Raw genomic sequence first — 25,630 nt, 5'->3', positions numbered from 1 at the left:
TATTATTATTATTCTACCCCACCCATCTGGCTGGGTGGCCAGTAAGATAATAAAAAGTTCTCAAATACAGACCATGTGTGAATTTGTGTGTCTGTGTGTGTGTTACACATTCATCTTAAGCACTCACCTCAAGGAAGTGTGCTTATATTTCAAGATATGTGGAAATGCTGGAAAAGGATGTGCAATTATGGCATCTTAAGAGAGGCAGGTTTAATTAGGCAGTCAAACACAAAGCTGTTATTAATATTTCCATGAAAACCTATCCGATACAAACTTCACAATGTAACCACAAATACCGAGACAAGGTTATCTACAAGATCACCTCGTCATGGGGGGCTGGGGGGGTGGAACCTTCAAAACACTTTAGTAAACTAGACAGCTGCTGGCATGCATTGCAAGGCTGAAGTAGACAGCGTGTTTGTAGTAAAAGTATGAAATTTCAAGGGGTGTATTGTGACAGCCTATAGTTAATTATTGCTCGCAACTTCTAACTGCAGTTGCACAATTAAGTACCATTCCACTTTAAGTCGATCTCCACAAATGTCGAGTCTTCCTGACAACGTGTGTATGTTTCTAGTGTGGAATTCTGTGAAGGCTCAGCAAAGAGGTTGAAGGATTCCTAATGTTTAAAACGTGAGGGATTTTATCTGAAAGCAGAACACGTCACTTCATCCCCTTTCATGGCTCGCTCAAGGGGGAGAGAAATACCCCTCGAGGAATCAGTCAAAGTGATTTTTCCGTAAACCCTCAGGAATGTTTTAAGCAGCAGTTGCGAAAATGTAGTTATGAATAGTGTCTGAAAAACATGCAGGATGTGGATCTGAACTGTGGCTGCAACCAGGGCGATGATGCATGTCTGGACCATAATGGTAATTTATGTGATGGACTATATGGAACTGGCAGAAATGACTGGCAGAATCCGAGACCAGGGAGAAGAAATGGTGGAAGAAGACTGGAAGAAATTTAAAGATTATCTACAGAAATACTGTAAAATTAATGAATGTTAAAATGATGTTGGACTGAAAATAAGTGGTTTTGGTATCAAGGCTAATAAGAACATGTAAATATAGATAGTTATTTGGATGAAAATATATAGTTATAATAGGTTAAGATTATAGAGTAAAGATAAATGAAAGAGGGTAAGGATTTGCTGAAAGGACTTTGTAAACGGGAATACAAAAGGGGAGGTGTGAGGAGGTCAAGGAAATAAGCATATGAACTTAAAGATATTTAAAAATGGATTATTTCTTTTTAAGATATTGTTCTTTCTTTTTTCTTTTCTTTTTTCTTTTTTCAACTACTGGTTTTTTTAGGTCTTTTTTTTGGTAATTTTCTTGTTAGCTGTTGTTCTTTCTTCTTTTTTCTTTTTTGTATGTGTTGTGTAAAATCTTAATAAATATTTCATAATGGTAATTCATGGCCTTCCTGAAGGAGACACATGCCTTAAGTCAGGGATGGAAGAAACTCTGGGCTTCCAGATGTTGTCGCACTCCATCTCCCATCTCCCATCATCCTTCACTCCTGGCTATATTGGCTGGGGCTGATGGGAGCTGGAGTTCCAACAACATCTGAAAGGATGTTAAGAAGTGTGTAAATAAGATTTTTTAAAAAATAAAAAAGCAGTAATAGGATGTGTACTGCTTAATCATAAAACCATTAAACAGTTTGCATAAAATATACATTATAATTATTGATACAAGGCAGAGTTAAAAACAAGTTAAAACAGCCTTAAAAAAAGGAACTGTTGAAATATGCACACATATGCTCCATGGAATCAGAGGAAGGATCTTTTAGTCGAATCCCCTGCAAAGCAGGATCGAACCTGCAACCTTGGTGCTATCAGCACCATGCTCTAGTCAACTGAGGTATTACATACATAGGTTATAGTCCATGGGTAGGCAAACTTAGGCCCAGGGGCCAGATGCGGCCCAATCGCCTTCTAAATCCCGCCCACAGACGGCCCGGGAATCAGCTTGTTTTTACATGAGTAGAATGTGTGCTTTTATTTAAAATGCACCTCTGGGTTGTTTGTGGGGCATAGGAATTCATAATATATATTTTTCAAAATATAGTCCGGCGCACCACATGGTCTGAGGGACAGTGGACCAGCCCCCTGCTGGAAAAGTTTGCTGACTCCTGTTATAGTCTTTCCCCACATGCAGAGAAATTGGGCTCAACAACACCCTGTTTCTCCCCTCTGTTCCATGGAAGTAAAATAATTTAACCAGCAGTGAAAAGCCCTCTAGAAAGTACCTCACGCATAAGCCTTTGGCAAGACAGGAAACAAAGTCTTTAAAATACTGTAAAATATGAATACAGATTAATTTGACCTCAACTCTCTTTTGGCCTGGGTAAAGGTAAAGGTAAAGGGACCCCTGACCATTAGGTCCAGTCGTGACCGACTCTGGGGTTGTGGCGCTCATCTCGCTTTATTGGCCGAGGGAGCCGATGTACAGCTTCCGGGTCATGTGGCCAGCATGACTAAGCCACTTCTGGTGAACCAGAGCAGCACACGGAAACGCCGTTTACCTTCCCGCTGAAGCAGTACCTATTTATCTACTTGCACTTTGACATGCTTTCGAACTGCTAGGTTGGCAGGAGCAGGGACCAAGCAACGGGAGCTCACCCCGTCGCGGGGATTCGAACTGCCGACCTTCTGATCGGCAAGTCCTCGGCTCTGTGGTTTAACCCAAAGCGCCACCCGTGTCTTAGGGCCTGGGTAGGCAGGTCTAAACAATAATGTTTTTAACCGGCACCGAAAAGAGTACAGTGGCGATGCCTGCTTGATCTCAATAAGCAGGGAGTTCCAAAGTGTAACCACTGCCATATTAAATGACTGAGTTATTACAAATGTGGAATGGGTATTATGTGGCACCTGTAGTAGATCCAATTTCACAGATCAAAGCAGATGAGAGGGTACATGATGGTCCTAAGTTGTTAATGTTCCAACCCCCCACAGTGCAGGAATCTCAACCAAAACATGGTTGAGTTGGTTTTAATCTTCCATTTTTATATTGTTGCAACCCTCCCTGGAAAATTTGGATAGAAGGTGGGCGAGCAATCCAATGGACCACAACATCTGGAGGGCCACAGGTTCCCAATCCCTGCTGTAGACCACTGCAGGATCCCTTTTTTCCTTTCTGGGAAGCTGCCTTGGGAACTTATAGGGCCAGAGAAGAAGGAGAGGCCATCAGATTTCATAGCACACACCAAAAAAATGCACTTAAGGCAAGGCCCATTATGCTCCTGTTACGGTTCCAAATGACTTCCAAAACTCATGTCTGATACCGGAGAAGTAAAGAGCAGGCGGGGGAAACATACACATCCAAGAGTATTCCATTTTTAGCAGGAATTCTCTTTCTCGCCTTTGTGAATACGCTGTCTTCCTCTTGGCAGAAGGAAAAAATTAAGACTGTCCTAATGGGGAGGTATAAATTCTGCCTCGCAGCAAGATCAGTGCACGATGTAGAACTTGGCAACTCTACGGGGCCGTTAAGTAGATAAACATGCGGCGATTCTGCCATAGCATCCATCAGCAGAAGCCACCTCCTATTTAGCGATGTTCTGTCAGCCGGCTCAATGTTTGTAGCAAAAGAGGAAGCCCTGAGAAAAGACCCAAATGAAGTAAATTATAGCCAATGTGGCTTTTCCTCATCACCACCTCTTCTTCTTCTTCCTCCTCCCCCTCCCCCTCCCCCTCTTCTTCTTCTTCTTCTTCTTCTTCTTCTTCTTCTTCTTCTTCTTCTTCTTCTGCTTTGGGGGGGTACAAACACCAAACTTTCACACCATCCAACGTCCCATCTGCATTAGACATTTGAAGCAGTATCATACCACTTTAATGCAGCCAAGGCCAGAGGCATAGGAAGGACAGGTGGTACCCAGTGCGGAAAATTTCTTTGTCACCTCCTCCCACAGTGATTTCTTTTGCCTGCAAAAATTGATTTTAAGTTATTTCATATTTTCTTACAAAGGAATGTGGATTCTGGGCCTCTGATAACAAGTAGGCGGCTGTGGACAGATACTTAAATCTACAGGATGGCTTGTGTTTCGGCTTGTGTTATTTTATTTATATTTATTGTTTGTTTATTTAATAAAATTTATTTTTAAAAACCCGCAAAGTGGTTCACCAAAACAAAACAAAAAACCACAGCAGTAAAATCAAGAAAAAATAACAATCCTACTTTAAAACATACAAAAGCTAAAATATTAAGATTAAAATTACTTCAGCTTCCTAAGCATCTAAGAATGCTTGCCTAAAGAAGAATGCTTTGAGCAGCTGCCCGAAAAGAGTCTAGCAAAGTCACGTGCTTTGTTGCAATAGGCGGGGAGTTCCAAAGTGCAGGTGCTGTCACAGTAAGTAAAGATATTATGTGTATATTTTGACCCTGCTCCACTGAATTGAAATTTCACCCATTCCTATTCGACATAGGAATACAGCCAAGTACAGTGGTGCCCCACAAGACGAATGCCTCGCAAGACGAAAAACCCGCTAGACGAAAGGGTTTTCTGTTTTTCGATGCGCTTCGCAACACGAATTTCCCTATGGGCTTGCTTCGCAAGACGAAAACGTCTTGCAAGTCTTGCGATTTTTTTTGCTTCCCCCCTTTTTCTAAGCCGCTAAGCCGCTAATAGCCTTTTAGCCACTAAGCCGCTAAACCTTTAATAGCCGCTAAACCGCTAATAGCGCTAATCCGCTAAGCCACTAATAGGGTTGCTTCGCAAGACGAAAAAACCACTAGATGAAGAGACTCGCGGAACGGATTATTTTCGTCTCGCGAGGCAACACTGTAAGCAGCTATTTTCGTGGAGGAGGGTCAAGATATTAACTTGTATGCATGAAATTTCATATATAACTATATAATCCCTAGTGGTGTAAGATAAGTGTCAGGAGTGCGTGCAGGAGCCAGGCCCTGTGACCAGTAGGGCTTCGCAGGACTGGGGCCTTCCTAAGTTTGTTCTGGAGAGGCAAGATGCGGCCGCACAGGTGAGGCCGCTTGGTAATCTGGTGGCAAGAACCAGGAAGGGATATAAGGTCAGCATTTCCCTTTGGCTCTTTGCCACAACAACACGTTTCCTGCCTTGCTGTGTTTGGCTTCTTGCTTCCTGATCCTCGGACCTAGGCTTCTTGACTCCTTGCTTCTCGACCCTCGGACCCTTGACTTCATGACTCCTTGCTTCCTGACTCTCGGACTCTTGGCTTCCTGACTCCAGGCTTCTGGACTCTCATTCCTGCTTCCACCCCACCATCTTGCCCCTGGACCCAACATCCTCAGCAGGGACTTTGATCACCCGTAGACCGGACCATGACAATAAGACCTTTGAAACAGGCATTTTTTTAAAAAAAAAAGTTTTTCATGAACTGCCCTAGTAGGGCAGTAATTGTTCCTTGATAATTTGTCACCCCCCTCCATGGTGATACTTGGGGTGCCCCCGCCCCCCTTCCTATGCCCCTGGCCAAAGTCTTCCCCCCACCCAAGAATCCTGAGAGCTGCAGTTTGTTAAGGGTGTTGAGCGCTGTTAGGAGACCCCTGTTCCCCACTCAGCACTGTGATTCCCAGAGTTTGCCTGGGAAGAAGGATTGATGGTTAAACCATACCAAAAGAAAAAGAAATTGTGAATATTCAGGGGAAATGCAATAATAATACAGTGGTACCTCAGGTTACATACGCTTCAGGTTACAGACTCCGCTAATCCAGAAATAGTGTTCAGGTTAAGAACTTTGCTTCAGGATGAGAACAGAAATCGTGCTCCGGCGGCACGGTGGCAGCAGGAGGCCCCATTAGCTAAAGTGGTGCTTCAGGTTAAGAGCAGTTTCAGGTTAAGAAAGGACCTCCAGAAGGAATTAAGTACTTAACCCGAGGTACCACTGTTGTTATTATTATTATTATTATTATTATTATTATTATTATTATTATTATTATTATTTATACCCCGCCCATCTGGCTGGGCTTCCCCATCCACTCTGGGCGGCTTCCAACAAAATACTAAAATACAGGACTCCATCAAACAGTAAAAGCTTCCCTAAACAGGGCTGCCTTCAGATGTCTTCTAAAGGTCTGGTAGTTGTTTTTCTCTTTGACATCTAATGGGAGGGTGTTCCACAGGGTGGGTGCCACTACTGAGAAGGCCCTCTGCCTGGTTCCCTGTAACTTGGCTTCTCGCAGTGAGGGAACCGCCAGAAGGCCCTCGGCACTGGACCTCAGTGTCTGGGTAGAACGAATGGGGTGGAGACGCTCCTTCGGGTATATTGGACCGATGTAGGGAAGGTCCATAGCTCAGGGGCCGCAGGTTCAATCCCAGGCATTTCCTGGTACGGCTGGGAATATTCCCTTGTCTGAAACCCTGGATAGCTACTGTCAGTCAGTGTGGGCAAGACTGAGCTGGATAGACCAATGGCAGAGTTGGTACAAGGCACCTTCCTGAAGGGGCGGACTTTGGTCTTTCAAATTTCACCAGCGCCCTATGCAAGGCCAAAATTCGGGTCACCCCTTGCCTCTCACCTTCTGTTCTGCTCAAATCACTACATCATATTTGCAGCGCCCAGCAGCGCCCCCTAGGCTCAGAACACAGTGAGGAGGAACCGGTTGCACTGCCCTAAATTCACCTCTTCTTCCTGTATTCCTATATTTCTTTTTCTAGGGAGGGGGCAGGAAGAAAAAAAAGAAATGATCCCAGAAAAAGTGTCTTTTGAAAAATGTCTGCTCAGCTCTGGTATTTTAAAAAAGATCCCGATCTTATCCCTCTCATGAGACAATATGTTTCTTCCTTCCCGAACCTCATACAATTGTAAAAAGCACCATTAACATTTGAAAAAATATTAGCCGGAGGGCTGGAAAAGGTGTCGAGTAGGGAGGGTATGCGTGTGTGTATTTGTAACGCACCAAGCATTTTTGCCTTTCTCTATAACATTTTCAAATGTTTGGCAATGACTCTAGTAGGGGGGAAAACGATGCTAAGATATCAGAGTGGCTACGAAAATAAAGCAGTGGATGAAAACTGTGATATGAAAAGGCACACAGAAATCCATCCCAAATGATTGTTGCTTTACAGCCCACTGAACTAATTGCCTTTACAGTTATTGAAGATGCACACACATAAGCAACACACAAATATATTCCTCTCTCTCTCCTCCGAACAGTCGCTTTTAAGTTTTCTTTTGACCTAGTTTTCACTGAGGAGATAAGCCTGCGTCTGGGCTGTACTTGATTTGCTGTAAATGTCCCTCCTTACAAACGTACGTGTCAGGAGAGAGTTCAGGGTCGCATCCACAACATACATTTAAAGCCCCTCTAAACCATTTTGAAAGTCGTGCCTTCCACCTCTTGCAAAACAAGAAGCCCACGCCCTCCAACATTCCTCAGATAAAAACAGGGACATTCTGACCTACACCAGAAAGCTTCCCCTGAGTTTGACCTCCCGTACACATAGACACCAAAGACACATATACATCGGTCACTGGAGCCAATGTCAACCTTTCTGCCAAACTGACCACACAGAATTGTCGTCAATAAAATATCTGCAACACCTTCCACAGATCAGTGGGAGGAAATAAGATCCTAGCAGCAAGCTGCCTTGAGTCCCTGTCAGGAATAAAGATGGGGGAAAATCATCATCATCATAGGAGCCAAGTTCTAGGGGCCTAGAATAAAATATTTTGGCCCCCCCCCAAAAAAAAGTTGATGGGCATTGCCATTCAAATAGTGTATGTGCATCATGTCATGTGATTGATTCTGTGGGGCAGGAATTACCTGCCCCCTCCAATATTTTATTCAGGTTGGCACTGATGATGATGATGATGTTGATGAAAATTTTGAGTGATCAAGAACATAAAAGGTAAACCATTAGGTCCAGTTGTGACCAACTCTGGGGTTGTGGCACTCATCTCGCTTTATTGGCCGAGGGAGCCGGCGTACAGCTTCTGGGTCATGTGGCCAGCATGACTAAGCCTCTTCTGGCAAACCAGAGCAGCGCACGGAAACGCCATTTACCTTCCTGCCGGAGCGGTACCTATTCATCTACTTGCACTTTGACGTGCTTTCGAACTGCTAGGTTGGCAGGAGCAGGGACTGAGCAACGGGAGCTCACCCTGTCGCGGGGATTCGAACCACCGACCTTCTGGTCGGCAAGTCCTAGGCTCTGTGGTTTAAACCACAGCGCCACCCGCGTCAAGAACATACCAGAGAGTAAATCCTATCAAACTGAGTGAGACTTAGTTCTGAGTAAAAATGCTTGAGATTGCAGTGTAAGGCTGCCCAGTCTTTACCTAGTTACTGGTGAGTAAGCTCCATTGAATACAGTGGGACTTCCTTCTGAGTACACAGTGTGTACTCAGTGTATACTCCATGTACAATAAAGGAATAAACGCTCCCCTACGTTTCCTACGAAATGGCTGGCTACTGAAGCATTACAGTGAAAGAATTTAAAGTGGATTGGTGACCCTTTCCTTCAAAATTATAGGAAGGGCTCTGTATGCCAGCTTGACCATTTCCTTCCTTTGGTGCAGGTATTTTATTTTCAGTATAAATGGGACTCCCTTTTTTGCACCTACACACACACTCAGGGGCATACGAAGGGGGACGGAGGGGGCGGGCTGCCCTGGGCACCACTCAGGGGGGTGTCAAGATGGCCCGCTGCCTCCCCCCAGCTGTAGAACAGCCAAGGGTGCGTGCACAGTTAGCATGGGTGCCGCTTGTGAAGCATCCGTATGGGCTGCCGCGCATGTGCACCGTTCATATGGGCGTCCATATAGGCTGCCTCTCGCATGGCGACCTCATGGCTGCCGCGTGTGTGCAGTCCGTATGGGATGCCACATGTACGCAGTCCGTACGGATGTCATGCATGCACCACCGGGCAGTTTGCCCCACCCTCGGCATCCTGCCCCGAATGCCAGAGAGTGTTCCTCCACCACTGCACACACTTTTAATTGGTCTCTGAGACATGGCGCGGAGGAAAAAGAGAAAGTAGGGCATTCCAGGATCAGATCCGAAACCGAGAAGGCTTCTACAATACAGTCATACCTCGGGTTGAATATGCTTCATGTTGAGCACGTTTGAGTTGCATTCCATGGCAATCCAGAAGTAACGGAGCACGTTACTTCTGGGTTTCACCGCTCGCGCATGCGCAGACGCGCAAAATGACATCACGTGCGCAGACGTGCCATTGCTAGTTACATTTGCTTCAGGATGCGAAAGGGGCTCCGGAACGGATCCTGTTTGCATCCCGAGGTACCACTGTACCAGGACTGTTCCTGGAAAATCAGGACACTTGGAGTGTATGGAAACATGGGAACGGTAGTTTGTTAAGGCTTCTGAGATTAAATAGGGGATCCCCAATTCCCCTTCAGGGAGCTACAGTGTTCCCCGGAAAGAGGGACTGATTGTTGAACCACTCTGGTCATTTTAGCTCTGTGAGAGGAGTAAAGCCTTTCCAAAGACAGAAGGAATGTTTTCAGAAGTCCTTTGGTCCATTTCCATGCTGCTGTGTGATGCCTGGCTTCTCAAACTTTGTTGGAGGCAGAGTGCTGCAGGGTTGGGTGGGCCAAATATTGGTAGTCCAAATATCTGGAGGGTGCCAGATCAGTAAAGCCTGAGATAACCTCTTGTCTGTGAGATATTTGCACCCTGACAGTGCCCACCAGAAAAGGCCTGATCTGGAGCCACCTAGCAATGCTTTTTCATGTGCTCTGACCTGCACTGGTTGGGCCAGCTCAGGGTTTCACAGTGCCTTCATGAAGTGCAGCGGCGTAGCGTGGGTTATCAGCACCCGGGGCATGGCAAGTAATTTGCGCCCCCAAACCCGGGGCAAGGCAAGTAACCCTAACCATGGTCATTAATACTGACGGCTCTACTCTGGGGCAAACGTCATGGTGACTACTGCCCTCCATGGTGTTGTTTTTGCAATTAAAGGACCCCTGCCTCAAATAAAGCATCTTGGGGATTGGGGACTGGGATTTGCCAAGGGAGCTGGAAATTGCAGTTCAGTGGCGGGTCAGGGGGAGAGGGTCCCTTCCGCGTCTGGGTGCCGCGGGCCCCTTTGCGCCAAGACGCGCATCTTTGGGCGTCGCGGCGCAGCCTTCTCAGTCTCCCTCCCCGGCCCGGCTAGTCCCGACGTGGCTTCTTTCTGGCGCAGGGAAGGGGCTTCTTTCTGGCACGGGGAGGGGGCGGCTCTGGGGCCAGTGTGTCGGCCGGCCTCCGGCGCGGGTGAGGGGGCGCCCCGTCGGGGCGGGTGGGCGGTCTTGGCGCGCAGGCACTAGAGCGCCACCGATGGTGCGGGGCGGGCTGTGCGCGTCCAGACAGCGACCCGAGCCTGGGCGGCGTGGCGCTTGGTGCCGGAGCCTCCGCCCGCAGCGCCCCGTCGGGAGACCCGGCCGGAAGGAGCCTCGAGCCGGCTGTCGGACGTGGTTGAAGCAGCCAGGGCGGCATGGCAGGCGGCGTGCACCCCCTGCACCCCCCACGCTACGCCACTGCTCTCTGCCCCACCGCCAGGCTTCGGAGCAGCCTTCCGAAGGCTGGCGGCGGGAGGAGGTCTCTCCGCCTGGACAGTGGGGTTCCTGCTTCCTCAAGGAGGGCCAGCCAAACGCGCCCCCCCAAATGTTGTGCCCGGTGCGGCTGGCACCCCTGGCACCCCCCACGCTACGCCACTGATGAAGTGCATTGTGGGAAATTAAAATGGCAACTCCTGCTACCAATCTACCTGGTGCTGGCTATAGTGCTTCAATGGTCCATTTAGCTCAGTATTTTGTACACTGATGGGTGCTGGCTCTCCAGGATTTCAGACCCGACACATTCCTAGTCCAACTTGGAGATGCTGGGGCTCGAACCTGGGACCTTCTGCATGCAAAGCAGATGCTCTACCACTAAGCTGCAACCCTTCTCCTGACAGGAGACCCTCTGTTGTAGGCAGGTTCTGCCGGAGGGCCCTTTGCCATGGGTTCCCTCAAACCTGGACCCAGCCCTGGCTTGAAGTTTCTGTCAGCAGATGCCTTTTGCTCCCCTCTCTGTGGTTTGTTATCCAGGTCTACAAATACCACCATTTCTGCTTCTGCATTACCATTTCCTCATTTAGATTTACCTCAACACATTTCCCTCCTCGAGCTCACAGTGCTTATTATATATATTCGTATCTCAGCATGGGGTGATTTAAGCTCTCATTAATGCTAATTGGTGTTGTGTATTATTTGAGTGTCTATAGGAAATGCGCATTCGGGATAAGACTGCCTTGCCTTTGAGTAGGTAGGTAGTCTGCTCAGTAAAATGTGATAACCTCTGCTAATGGCTTCTTGGTTTAGAGGAGAATCTTTCGATGAAAACTTTGGGGTGGAGAAGATGAGTTTAAAAACCAGTCCTCTGGGGTTGTGGTGGGAATGCTCTGTCAGGTCACATGCCTCAAGGCTTGATGCCGTACGCTTAACAAACAGATTTGGGGTGTTTAGAGATGGAGAAGAAATTCTTTTCAGTCCGTTTTTGGGGAAGGCCCATTACTCAATGGCAGAGCTTCTTGCCGAGTCCCAGAGCACACAGAAATACCATTTACATTCCTGCCAAAGAGGAGCCTATTTATCTACTCATACTGGTATGCTTTCGAACTGCTAGGTTGGCAGGAGCTGACAGAGCAACAGGAGCTCACCCCATTGGGCAGACTCAAACTGCCGACCTTCCGATAGGCAAGCCCAAGAGGCTCCGTGGTTTAGACCACTTCGCCACCCGCTCCCTTGGGGGGTCATGGCTTAATCCAAGCACTACCACCATGCAAGATTAAGAAATCAGTCCCCAAATGTTTGGGTTAAAAGTGGGTTGTGGGTCTAAAAGGTCGAAGATACCTGATGTAGACAGTACTGAAATTATTATTATTATTATTATTATTATTATTATTATTATTATTATTCCAAATAATTTATCAATCAGCTTCTAAACAACCATGTGAAGGTGATTTACACCTAACAATAATTAAAAACAGTTGAAAACACACAAAAACAACACATGCATTTAAAACAAAGCTAAAACCCAAATAAGTGGACATTCAGTAAAGACTTATATATCCTGCTCAGAAAGGAAACATTATACGCAGTATAAGGCAGTCACTAACAGAGCTCAGTAGGGGAATCCTGCCCTTTGTCTTCTTGTTTCCAAACCTAGCTATTTCTGCCTTGCCTCCTGGCCGGGACCCATTTCACAGGTGAAAATGAGGACACGTGTAACAGCCCTGTTCTCCCATTAAAAAATGGTGAAATCTTTCGTTGTGGGAGGGGAAATCTCATGATTTAACTTTTGTAACTAGGAGCTTTAGTGGGGATTTAAGTGCAAAACAAAGACGCATTGTTGAGCATTAAATGGCTCCATTTTTTTTTTAAAAAAAAGAACCTTGAAGATTGCTTTCTCTGTACTTTGTGTAAAATCGCTTAGCTCATTTTGATAATTGTCTTCCAGTCAATAAATGCATACTGGTCCATCATGCGCTGAATGCTAAAAGGTTGGTGGTGTGAAGGACTCATCACTGTCAAGACCACAGAGAGAACTTCTGTATCCCCTCACAACTTCTCAATGATGCTTTAAATAAGGGCCAAGCATTGAACAATCCTTTCTGGTCCTTTTTGGTATTAACTTAGTGGTGTGGGAACCATGAGCAGCCTGGATTTCACTTGGTGGTGGAATCTGAAACCATGCTCAAGACAGAACAGTAGCTGAGTCCTAAGCTGTTTAGGACTTTATACCTTAAATCCAGCACCTTGAACTGCAGATCTTTAAGGACTATAGTGCTATATGATCTCACATTGCCTTGATGAGTCAAAACTCTGTTGGCCACATTTTTCACTAGCAGCAATATATATTCAGGAGCAGCCTCATGCAGAGCACATCATAGTACTCTAATTGGGAGCTCACTTGGGCAAGGAGTGGAAATATGCACTCCAGATCATTGCAGCAACTTAGGTGTCCAGTGTCAAAGTTGAATCAAGGAGTACCCCAGACTACATACCTGGTCATTCACAGGAAGAACAACCCCTTCCAGAATAGGTTGTTTACCTACTTCTGAGATCCAGAGTCCCCCGACTGATAATCACAGAATTGTAGAGTTGGAAGGGACCCCAAGGGTCATCAAGTCCAACCCCACCCCACCTCCCACCCTATAGCATCCATGACAGATAGTCATCCAGCCTCTGCTTTAAAACCTCCAAGGAAGGAGAGTCCACCACCTCCCAAAGGAGACCGTTTCACTGTCAAACAAATTTCATCATCAGAAAGGCCTTCCTGATGTTTAGTTGGACTATCCTTTCTTGTAACCTGAAGCTGTGAGTTCAGGTTCCACCCTTTGGGACAGAAGAAAACAATCTTGCTCCAGCTTCCAGCTTCAACTCAAACTGTTGTCTAGCTTCATCGCTTGAAACTCTCCTGGAAAGCAGTGAGCCAGCTGAACTCCACAGAGCTGGAGAGAGTGCTCAGGACGATCCAAACTGATAGCTCTTCTCATCTCACCATTCCATAGTGAGATGAGGGTATTGGCTGGGGTGCCTGCCATGCAAACCAGAAACCACCCCAGGGGATTCAAGAACCCCTCAGATTCCAATTTCTTATTTGCCTCTCCTAGGGTAATTGCCGTCCAAGCAGTCCAAGGAAGATACATTCCACAGTGGCTTTCAGGCTGCTCAGTTAAATTGGAAAATCAATGGTGGAAACCTGAAGAAAATATATGGGTGAAGTTGTTTGCACAATCAGACACTGTGCCAAGTATGAATTGGTCTCAGTTAAGAAAAAATAGCAATGACAAAGCAGAGACATCACCTTGCCAACAAAGGTCCGTATAGTTAAAGCTATGGTTTTCCCAGTAGTGATGTATGGCAGTGAGAGCTGGACCATAAAGAAGGCTGATTGCCGAAGAATTGATGCTTTTGAATTATGGTGCTGGAGGAGACTCTTGAGAGTCCCATGGACTGCAAGAAGATCAAACCTATCCATTCTTAAGGAAATCAGCCCTGAGTGCTCACTGGAAAGACAGATCGTGAAGCTGAGGCTCCAATACTTTGGCCACCTCATGAGAAGAGAAGACTCCCTAGAAAAGACCCTGGTGTTGGGAAAGATGGAGGGCACAAGGAGAAGGGGATGACAGAGGACGAGATGGTTGGACAGTGTTCTCGAAGCTAGCAGCATGAGTTTGACCAAACTGCGGGAGGCAGTGGAAGACAGGAGTGCCTGGCGTGCTCTGGTCCATGGACACGACTAAACGACTAAACAACAACAAGGAAAAATACCGTATGTGTGAACAGAAGTTAAAAAACAACAACAGAAATATCTATTCTTTCTTTTACTTTCATTTGTCCCACCATCCTTGGAGGCAAAATGTTGTGTCGAGACACTTCCCAAAGTCTTTGTAACACACATCAAAAGTTTAACGGGGTTTTGAAGTTGTGTTTTTCCCTTAAGTAAATCAAGGTTTTCATTGCATTTTCAGTGTTCAAAGCAGTGCCTCTTCAGCTGCCATTATGATCACTTTCAAGATGGGCCGATAAGTGTGCCCTCAAACACATATGCAGAAATCCTTTCCAACAAAGTTCTTGGCTGCTCCAGGATCAGGTTTCTCCCATTTTGCAGGTTGCTGTGGCAACTGATCAGCTCCGCCGACATTTTTATTATTACTATTTTCTGAAGGCACGTTTAAATCTAATGCAAAGTGCGATCCATAGCATGAAAGGAGGGAACAGCTGGGGGCTGGAGCAGTGTGTAAGCTGACATGTCAGACAGTAGCCAGACAAAGCGACGCAGGCTCCGTCTGACCAAAAAAAAAAGAGTAACAACTGAACGCTGTCAACAAAATCCACAGTACAAGCCAGCTGTTCACTCTCATCAGAACTAAAAAAAAAAGCAAGACAAAAATCCCAGGGCTGGGAATTAAATTTACGAACAGGAGAGAGAGAGAGAGAGAGAGAGAGAGAGAGAGAGAGAGAGAGAGAGAGAGAGAGAGAAACTTTTGTGGAAAGACTGAATAGGATTTCAGGCAAAACGGAACCATGCAAGGAGGCCTTAATCAGAGATGCCTTCATGTTGTTCTGGATGAAACACGTCTTGGCAGCATAGATGCAAACATTGGGATGGTACAGGTTGGCACAGCCCCTGCCCAAGGATGACAGACAAGTTCATGAAGATAACTAGGGTTGGAGGAGAAAATCAATTTGGTTTAAAGGTGATCCTACCTAATTCACACTTTCTGAAGCAATCTGCAAAGTGAAACCCAGTTTGCACTTTTAATCCATGGCTGCCGTTTGTGGTGGAGCAACTTTCATGCATGCCGAAGACCCCAGATTCAATCCCTGGCTGCGAGAGATTCTCCACCTGAAATCTTGGAGTGCCACTTCCAATCAACGTTGACAGGACAGAGCAAGACGGAGCAATGATAATAACAATTGATGATGATGATTTTATTATTTATGCCCCACCCATCTGACTGAGTTTCCCCAGCCAGTCTGGGCAGCTTACAGCACATAAAAATGGTAAAACATTAGATGTTTAAAAATTTCCCAATACAGGGTTGCCTTCAGATGTCTGACTCCATTCAAGGTAGCTTCCTTGAAGCAGACAGAGATAAGTCCAATGAATCGTGGTAGGGTGGGAGGAGAGGAGGACTGGATACAAGAACAGATCTGAAGCCATTTAGCAGAGGCAGACAGAACTAGATGATGTCTCCAACAAAGAGTCCTTTGAAAACAAGGGTCCTTTAGAACATTCATAGCGGGGGTCCTATAAAACATGAAGGAGCCATATCTCAATGGTGGAGCACACACTTTACATGCAAAAGGGTTCTAGGTTCAATTCCTGGTATCTTCAGGTAAGGCTGAAACCCTTGTGCAGAGTCTAGACTACTGAGCTAGATGCACCAATGTAAACTAGGAAATGGCCCCTTCCCTCTACTTCATTTACGGAGCGGGTGGCGCTGTGGTCTAAACCACCAAGCCTCTTGGGCTTGCCAATCAGAAGGTCGCGGTTCGAATCCCTGCAACAGGGTGAGCTCCCCTTGCTCGGTCCCAGCTCCTGCCAACCTAGCAGTTCAAAAGCAAGTCAAAGTGCAAGTAGATAAATAGGTACTGCTCCAGCGGGAAGGTAAACGGTGTTCCTGTGCACTCTGGTTTCTGTCACAGTGTTCCATTGCACCAAAAGTGGTTTAGCCTGTGGGAAGGTTTAGCTTAGCAGAGTTAAACAATCCCCTTTTTAAGTTTATGCAGTGATCAGCTTGTTGCTAACTCATCTGAATTCTACTAATAAAGTTGCCTTCCTGGTTAAAAATCCCTTTGAATCCCTCTTAATTCATGTTAATATAAAACTATTTTACTCTCAGATTCATTCAGGTTTACAGAACTGTACCTGAAGGCTGGCTTAGGTTACATAACAAGCAAATAAATATACCAGAGGGAAGTTGGTCCTGAGGTGACAGCAACTGAGCAGTTATCTTTCAAAACTACCAGCAACGACAAACTGGTTGTCACAGCAACCAGTTAGAACATGGAGGCAGTTAGTCCTCTGTCGGCCACATGAGCCAGAAAGCTGTCTGTGGACAAATGCCTGCTCCCTCAGCCTGAAAGCGAGATGAGCGCTGCAACCCCATAGTTGCCTTTGACTGGACTTATTCTGTCCAGGGGTCTTTTACCTTTTACCTTACCTCATTCTCCTTCCCCCCCATCGGCCCCCCTTAAGCAATATCATCAGCATGCAGGTTGAATGAAGCAGGTTCGACAACAGGCAAGATGATTGATTAGCCGTTGTGTGAAAGATAGCCATGGCCAGGGTGTATTTTCATTCCTTCACGCCCGCATCAATAAGCAAGATATAAATTGCAAGCGGAGAAACACGACGTGCCCAGGGAGAAAACATCCTACATAATTCTTTGGATAAAACCAATTAGCAGAGTGGAATTCATTAGTGACAAAAAAAGGGGGGAGCTCTGAAGGGTCATTCCACCCGTTAGTCAGGCCTGTCCGTGTTACCAAAGCAGCGAGAGGATTGGCAGTGAGCATTCCTCACCCTTGATAAATAGCAATTAATAGTGCAAAGCATCTAGAGTGGCTGTGGCAACCCAGTCAGGTGGGCTGGGTTCAAATAATAAAATTATTATTATTATTATTACAGTTTTACTTTGCTTTTCGAACAGCTTAGTTCTCAAACGTTTTGGCTTCTGAACGCCGCAAACCCTAAAGTGACTGTTTGTGAACTATTTTTGGAAGCCTAACGTCCGACGGGGCGCTTTGTTTTCCAAATGTTTTGGAAGTCCAATGGACTTCCAGAACAGATTCCATTTGACTTCCAAGGTACGACTGTATTATTACCTGATAGGAATCCTATGATGCACACTCAGTATTTTACAAAAAATCCCAACAATAATAAATGGTGTGTATATTGGTGTGTGTACACGCAAGGAAGGAAGGAATGAGTGTGCTTTTTTTTGTAAATCTACCAAAGAATGGAATGGAATGGAATAAGGATTAATGGGTTTTCTCAGGATGATGGAGGGTGTGCGTGTTGTGTCCTATTGTGTCCTGTTAGTGGTGGAAATGCTCTGCATGGAAGAGGGACAAAAAATGGGGGTAAGGGAGGGTCAGTTGGGGAATGGAGTGAGCAATGTCCCTATTTGCATCTGAGGAAAGTTGAAGGATATGTGAGGTCTGGGTAATAAGAATAATAATAATTTATTTATATGGCACCCCTTGGCCTGAATCCGAGATGAGGGCCACAACAACATAGTCACCTTTGACTGGACTTAACCGTCCAGGAGTCCTTTACCTTTACCTATTATACAAATGCAACACTAGATGGCAATGGTGAGCTATGGCGAGTTCAATATATTTTTCAAAACTTTTTTTTAAACAAACACTTTCACAACATTTTTTAATGTGTCTAGATTTCACCTTAATTGTGACTTGTTAAAAGTTCGAATCCTGGAGTTGATAAAAGAAAATCTCAGGGGAGGCCGTATGAGCAGGTGATCGACACAATCCTTCCATCCGCTCACAGATTACCCGTTGTGTTTGGAATGGAGGGCTGCTTCAGTACATTTACGGCAGCCCACTTTAGCTGGCTGAATGAACTGACCCTCAGCTTCATTGAATCCTAGAAACAGGCCCTTCCCCCCCCCAAAAAAAAACGTCAGTCACCACACAATGAAATTCGTCCAAGTATCAAGGTCAGCTGGCCATGTGTCAGATAGCAATTCCATGCTCTCCAAGCTAACCCTGGCCTGGCATCCAGTTAGATAGGAAAGTGTGAGCTCTAGGGAGATTTCCCCAGTGTGTCTCAATTACAGTACCACATGTGCAATATTTCATGGTGAAAAGTTTTGAGCATTCCGCATTCAGAATATCTCAGTGACACCTGTGACCGGCTAAGCCAGCCTCTGAGCTAAATTACACACCATTGCCGGTTGCCGCGCATTCATTGACGAGGCCTGAGCAACAGACAATTGTCGGAGTCCACAACCTGACTTCTCCCGCTCGTTGGTTTGGGCAGCTCAAACAACTGGGATTCTCTGCAAAATCCGGATCCAAGTTTTTTCCTGCCCATCTCAAAGTCCTCTCCATAGTTTCCCCCAGACTCAGGACAACTGTGGCAGGAAGAGTTGGTAACCTGAGACAAACTGAGAGCTGCTAGGCAAGTGTATTCCAAACTGTAGGGGGCACAGCCAATCTGTTTATTTTAGCCACATGAAAACGAACATGTTTGCATTACACTGTCAGAAGCCCAATCTACCGGTGATGGACAGGCTGCATTTGTTCTTTGAATGTTCTTATCAGGATTCACAGGGAAATATTTCACCAACCAACTTGGGAAGTGGAATATATATACAGTGGTACCTCAGATTACATACGCTTCAGGTTACATACGCTTCAGGTTACAGAATCCGCTAACCCAGAAATAGTGCTTCAGGTTAAGAACTTTGCTTCAGGATGAGAACAGAAATCGTGCTCCGGCGGCGCGGTGGCAGCAGGAGGCCCCATTAGCTAAAGTGGTACTTCAGGTTAAGAACAGTTTCACGTTAAGTACAGACCTCCGGAACGAATTAATTACTTAACCTAAGGTACCACTGTGTGTGTGTGTGTGTGTGTGTGTGTGTGTATAGGTAAAGGTAAAGGTACCCCTGCCCGAAGGCCAGTCGTGTCCGACTCTAGGGTTGTGCACTCATCTCACTCTGGAGGCCAGGAGCCGGCGCCGTCCGAGGACACTTCCGGGTCACATGGCCAGTGTGACGAAGCTGCTCCGGCGAGCCTGCACCAGCACAGCACACGGAAACGCCGTTTACCTTCCCGCTATAAAGCGGTACCTATTTATCTACTTGCACTTAAGGGTGCTTTCGAACTGCTAGGTGGGCAGGAGCTGGGACCAAACGACGGGAGCTCACCCCGCCACGGGGATTCGAACCGCTGACCATATGATCGGCAAGTCCTAGGCACTGCGGTTTTACCCACAGCGCCACCCGCGTCCATATATATATATATATATATATATATATATATATATATATATGCAGGTTTTGGTGTCTTCGGGTGTCTTCCCGTGTAAGAGTTGGGGTGTCTAGGCGACGTTTCGACGAGGTCTCACTCGTCATCTTCAGGCTGGTGCTTTCGGCTTCTTGTTACTGGAACAGAGCAGGATCTCAGTGTTTGAGTTCCTATAAATACTGTTGAGGGGGTGTGGTGTATAGCCTCCAACGTTCTGGGCAGAGAGGAAGTTCCCAGGTTAGTGTGCCTTTTCTTCTTTTGTTCATTAATTACTTGAGGGATATCTTGAGTGATTTCTTGAGTGATATTCTGAGTACCACTTAGGAGGGTCATTAGGTGTGGATTAGTTGCTAAAGCTTTCGTGTCTTGACCTCTTGAGCTTGTGAAGAGTTTTTCTGAGAAGATGGCTGTACTGCAAATAGTTGTGCTCTGGCTTGGCTTCGTGTATAGGGGCGAGCTGTGGTTTTGTGCCCTGTGCCAGCCAGATCTGTGTAGGGATTGCAGGGGGGTGCAGTATCCGGAGGTGCCACTATGGTTTGGCTACTGGATGGTGTCTGTAATTTATCTGTGGAGAGGGTCTGGGTTTGGGTCTGGTGTGGTTGATTGGAGATGGCGTTCTGTGTGCCTCTGGTTCTGGTGTCGGTTTTTGTGGGGAGGGCTAATTTCTAGATGTCTGGCAGGCGGGACGTGTCGTCTCATCTCCAGAACCAAACGCCTGGCTGACAAAGACCACTTGACAACTGAGTTACAGAATCTCTCAAATGTGTTAATCGCCAACGGATACCAGCAAAACAGGGTTACGAAGCTAATCCAAAAAGAAACACCCCCCAAAAACCAAGACACAGAAGAAAACAATGGCATGGCCCTCCTTCCTTATATCAAGGGCACTACAGATAAAATTAGCAAAATCCTCCATAAACACAATATCAAAACAGCCTTTTGCACCAACCAAAAAATAGCCAATATCCTCAGAAACCCCAAAGATAAAATCCAGCTAGAAAACCAAGGGGTCTATGAAATACCCTGCAAAGTCTGCCCAGCCACGTACATTGGACAAACAAACAGACGAATAAATGCACGTATCGCAGAACACAAGAATGCCGTCAAAAAAGAAGAAAAAACTTCCTCTCTTTACCAACACATGAAAGAAACAGGACACGAAATTAATTTTGCAGATTCCAAATTGCTCTTTAACATGGAACATCACCACAAGAGAATAATCATGGAAGCCATCGAGATAGAGAAACACCCTCACAACATGAACAAGCGTGACGACACGTCCCGCCTGCCAGACATCTGGAAATTAGCCCTCCCCACAAAAACCGACACCAGAACCAGAGGCACACAGAACGCCATCTCCAATCAACCACACCAGACCCAAACCCAGACCCTCTCCACAGATAAATTACAGACACCATCCAGTAGCCAAACCATAGTGGCACCTCCGGATACTGCACCCCCCTGCAATCCCTACACAGATCTGGCTGGCACAGGGCACAAAACCACAGCTCGCCCCTATACACGAAGCCAAGCCAGAGCACAACTATTTGCAGTACAGCCATCTTCTCAGAAAAACTCTTCATAAGCTCAAGAGGTCAAGACACGAAAGCTTTAGCAACTAATCCACACCTAATGACCCTCCTAAGTGGTACTCAGAATATCACTCAAGAAATCACTCAAGATATCCCTCAAGTAATTAATGAACAAAAGAAGAAAAGGCACACTAACCTGGGAACTTCCTCTCTGCCCAGAACGTTGGAGGCTATACACCACACCCCCTCAACAGTATTTATAGGAACTCAAACACTGAGATCCTGCTCTGTTCCAGTAACAAGAAGCCGAAAGCACCAGCCTGAAGATGACGAGTGAGACCTCGTCGAAACGTCGCCTAGACACCCCAACTCTTACACGGGAAGACACCCGAAGACACCAAAACCTGCATTCCTGTACCCGTGAAAATCTACGAAAGCAAATATATATATATATATATATATATATATATATATATATATATATATATATATATATATCCTCACAGGATACTGAACTGAGGCCACAGACTCACAATAAAGCATTGCTTCTTCTTAACTCCGATGAACAATGCAGGTCAGCTGGAACTCATGGAAATTACCTGAACCACTGGGGAAACCATCATGTCTGAACGGTTTTTTCCCCACCATGTCCTTGAGCAGATCAGGGTTGATCCCATTCAGAGTATTTGCCAGTGTAAAAGCATCCTAAAGGTCATTTCACTCAGTGTGCAGAGGCAGTTTGGCTTATACCAGGCATAGGCAAACTCGGCCCTCCAGATGTTTTTTGGGACTACAACTCCCATCATCCCTGACCCCTGGTCCTGTTAGCTAGGGATGATGGGAGTTGTAGTCCCAAAACATATGGAGGGCCAAGTTTGCCTATGCCTGGCTTATGCGCGTCGTAGAAAGCTGCTGCAAATCAGTTTCTCTAATGAATGCACCTATAATGTAAAGCTAATGCACAGTTTTGTGTTAGTGAGATCTGCATTTATTATCACACTTGGTTAGCCTACGTCACATGGGAAATCTGAAAGAAAGCTTTTCTTTTAGTTCGCAAAGATGCCTCTTTCTTTCTCCCTGTTTTCCGTCTTTTAAATCAGCATTTGTGGAATTTCACTTGTCCCTCATCTTTAGGGAGCCAGAGACATAGAATCATAGAATTGCAGAGCTGGAAGCTATCCAGATATATATGTTAGCCACTGTCCTATTTTTTCTTTTCTTCATAAAAAAGCGAGCTTCTGACATTCCCCTGGGAAAAACTAAGATGAAGTCTCCTCTCTGCAGTTTTCTTCAAAAGATTGTTAAAGGTTGGCAAACTTATCCAGTTCTTGACCTCTTTCCCTGCTGAGAGAGAAGGCCATCATTATTAGTTGTATTATTTCACTGGTGAATCATTGGTGAATTAACAATAGAAACATCCACAGTACATACCTGCTTTAAAAACATTTCAAGCCCAGTACAGATATAGACTGGGAGGAAAATTTCCGCTTAAAGAACTTGCTGGAAGAGGAAGGTTTTTAGCTGGTGCTGAAAAAGAAAACAGAGCCTGGCTGATACGCTGCATAAGGGAGTTCAGATGAGTAGGTCCTGCCACACTAATGGCCAAATGCCTATATCATATGGAGCAGACCTCCTGTTGAGATGGTATTTGCAGGAGGCCCTCTTCTGCAGAGCACGATGGTTGGATATATTCTGCTAGTCTAAGGATACAGGAGCTTGCTGCAATCACCTGGAAACCCTAAAGCAAATGCTCCACCACCAAAACTACAACATGAGCTCTTACAGTAGAAGTGGCAAGGAAGTGTGGGATGTAATCCATTGGAACAGTCAAATGCAACATTCCTTATTTTCCTAGAGTGGGCACAGGCAAGGGGCGTGTTTCTCCAGTCAGTGTAACTTCTTGTTCTACTGGTCTGAAGTGCCCTCCCCCTGCATGTGACCTGGGAGATGGGCATGGCCCTGGCTGACTCCATAAAAGAGGCGCGTCATACAGCTATTTTCTCCCTCCATCTCTTGCTTGCTGCTCTCTTGTTGCCACGCTGCTCTCCTGCAGCCATTTTGTTCTCTTAATGTAATTTTGCTGTCTGCTGGCTCTCAGCCCGCAGCACATGAGTTGAGTCTCCATGTGAGATGAACTCACAGTTTGTTATGTAACTACTAAGGAAAGTCTGCCTTTCCGTGATCAAACTGTGAACTGAAATGTGAGTAATTTTCTTGTTACTTTTAAGGAAAGACTCTTGTGTCTTTATTCTCTCTCGCTTGGACTACTGCAATGCACTCTATGTGGGGCTACCTTTGAAGGTGACCCAGAAACTACAACTAATTCAGAATGCGGCAGCTAGACTGGTGACTGGGAGCGGCCGCCGAGACCACATAACACTGGTCTTGAAAGACCTACACTGGCTCCCAGTATGTTTCCAAGCACAATTCAAAGTGTTGGTGCTGACCTTAAAGCCCTAAACAGCCTCGGCCCAGTATACCTGAAGGAGCGTCTCCACCCCCAACGTTCTGCCCGGACACTGAGGTCCAGCGCCAAGGGCCTTCTGGCGGTTCCCTCGCTGCGAGAAGCCAAGTTACAGGGAACCAGGCAGAGGGCCTTCTCGGTAGTGGCACCTGCCCTGTGGAACGCCCTCCCACCAGATGTCAAAGAGAAAAATAACCACCAAACTTTTAGAAGACACCTGAAGGCAGCCCTGTTTAGGGAAGCTTTTAATGTTTAATAGGTTATTGTATTTTTGTGTTTTGTTGGAAGCTGCCCAGAGTGTATGGGGAAACCCACCCAGATGGGTGGGGTATAAATAATAAATTATTATTATTATTATTATTATTATTATTATTATTATTATTATTATTAGAGGGATAAAAGGGGACAACAGGAATGTGGAGTTTGGAGTTTACAGGGTTAAAACTCCTTGGTGTCCTGTATCTGGGAGGGGCCTGACGCAGGGCCGTGCTTTGTCCGTCTTTGTCTGTGAGAGTTGGTTTCACTTTAGATTGAGAGACGCTACAAAGAAGCTGCGTGTGCTCTAAGCACCGGAGAGATGCCGGAAAGTTCTGATGGATTTATTGCTGTGTAAATAAACACTTTTAGAGATAGCAATGGACTGATTTATCACTCTATCTCACACGGACTGCAGGACCGCTGCAACTCTGTTTTTCTGCCCAGGTCAGCCCCAGCAGAGCTACGCAGGGGGGCGCTGACTGGACGGCAGGATTATTGGCAAAAGGAATAATCCATCTGGGCAAACCAGATTGGATTACTTAACTAAAGAGATTCAAACGAATCTGCAAACTAGCTTCCTGCTATATTGAGGGGACTCTGCTCTGCTACATCACTTACTAGCGTGAGTGAAGTAAGGTTAATACTTATTCAGTATATCCTTTCCTACCATCCTTAACATTCCCACAGGAAGAAGAAGAATTGATACGGTACAAAGCAAAAATAAACTTGTCCTCTTGTCTTGCATGCCTAAAAGGATAAAGCATGGGAGGGGAATCTTCTGGCTCTCCAGGTGTTGCTGAACTCAAACTCTCATCAGCCTCTGTCAGCATGGACACTGGTTAGCCTCGATGGGAGCTGAAGACCAGCAACATCTGGACGGCCACAGTTTCCCCACCCTAGTCCAGAGGAAGTCTTGAGAACTTATTCTAGCTAGACTTCCTCCTTGTCATTAGCGGTGTTTGACCTTGAGTAGCCGGCGTACCCCTAATTATTTGGCCAACGCCTGAGAGAGCAGAAGAGTCATCCATGTGTTGCAAACGGACAAAATCTGCTGATATTCAGTGAAATGTTTTGGCCTTTTCGACCCATATCACGAGAAGAAAAACCAAGGAGAAATAATAATGTACTACAATTGCAGTGGAAGGTGGAATTAATTAGGGCTTCGCTGCCATGAAATTACACTTTTTTATTAGTTTTGCAGCACTAACCGTCTCGGCGTAATTTCCCTGGGGGAATTTCTCTGCGTGGCAAGGGAAAGGTTGCTCTTCTTAGTAGAGAAAGAAGATCTAGTCGTCCTAGTCTGAAGAAGGTGGGATATGGAATGATCGCTCCTTCAGCTACAGACAGGTCATTTTCCTATCCACAAGCATGTCTCCATTTCGTATTCAGGTTTAAAGATTTCATCTCCTCCGCTAACCATATCCCATGTATCCTTTCACCTCTGACCCCTTGCAGCAGTGATTGGTGTTGAGCCTGGAGCTGATGGAGTAATAATAATAATAATAATAATAATAATAATAATATATTTATATCCCGCCCTCCCCAGCCGAAGCCGGGCTCAGAGCGGCTAACAACAATAAAAGTAACACAGCATTCTAAAATCAATATTCTAAAATCAATTCAAAATCAAATTAATGGCAACCACTGGGCCAGAGTTCTACGAGGATCACCAAAGGAGGGGGTCAGACTGTGCCTTGGCCAAAGGCCTGGTGGAACAGCTCTGTCTTGCAGGCCCTGTGGAAAGATGTCAAGTCCTGCAGGGCCCTAGTCTCCTGTGACAGAGCTTTCCACCAGATCGGAGCCACAGCCGAAAAAGCCCTGGCTCTGGTTGAGGCCAGCCTAACCTCTCTGTGGCCCAGGACCTCCAAGATGTTTTTGTTTGAAGACCGTAAGGTCCTCCGTGGG

The 25,630-nt window shown here is 45.9% G+C and overlaps 1 long non-coding RNA gene across 1 annotated transcript; it reads right to left on the bottom strand.

The window, feature by feature from the left end:
• Positions 1-3,218: 3,218 nt before the first annotated feature.
• Positions 3,219-16,446, bottom strand: LOC308588862. Its single transcript, XR_014008942.1, has 2 exons — positions 16,389-16,446; positions 3,219-3,603 (listed from the first exon to the last, which is right to left on the bottom strand). It is a non-coding gene; the product is annotated as an uncharacterized lncRNA (long non-coding RNA).
• Between the last annotated feature and the right edge of the window lie 9,184 nt (positions 16,447-25,630).

Source organism: Podarcis bocagei (genome assembly GCF_964188305.1).
Source record: "Podarcis bocagei genome assembly, chromosome: 6".
Lineage (NCBI taxonomy): Eukaryota > Metazoa > Chordata > Lepidosauria > Squamata > Lacertidae > Podarcis > Podarcis bocagei.
The sequence above is the reverse complement of the archived record's forward strand: the minus strand, read 5'-3'. Positions and strand labels throughout refer to the sequence as shown.